This window comes from Frankliniella occidentalis, unplaced genomic scaffold (genome assembly GCF_000697945.3).
Source record: "Frankliniella occidentalis isolate FOCC.00 unplaced genomic scaffold, Focc_3.1 Scaffold239, whole genome shotgun sequence".
NCBI classification, from domain to species: Eukaryota; Metazoa; Arthropoda; class Insecta; order Thysanoptera; family Thripidae; genus Frankliniella; species Frankliniella occidentalis.
Window position 1 is genome coordinate 158,384 of NW_026267365.1, and position 243 is coordinate 158,626.

A 243-nucleotide genomic window follows, 5' to 3' on the forward strand; every position below is an offset into this window, starting at 1 on the left:
TAGCCGTAAACGTAAGTTATCCTGCCGTCTTCAAAGTGCATCTGAAGGTTAGCGGCGACGCATATTTATTTAATTTTGAGGAAAACCAGACTCGAGCGCCAATATATAAATACTGTTCAGGATTCTACTGAAAAATACCTTTCCGATGGTATACTTGAGTGACTCCAGGGCGAGGAGTCATTCAAGTAAACAATTACCGATGTAGAACATGTTTGTGGTCAGTTTGGTCTTAAAAAGTGGTTT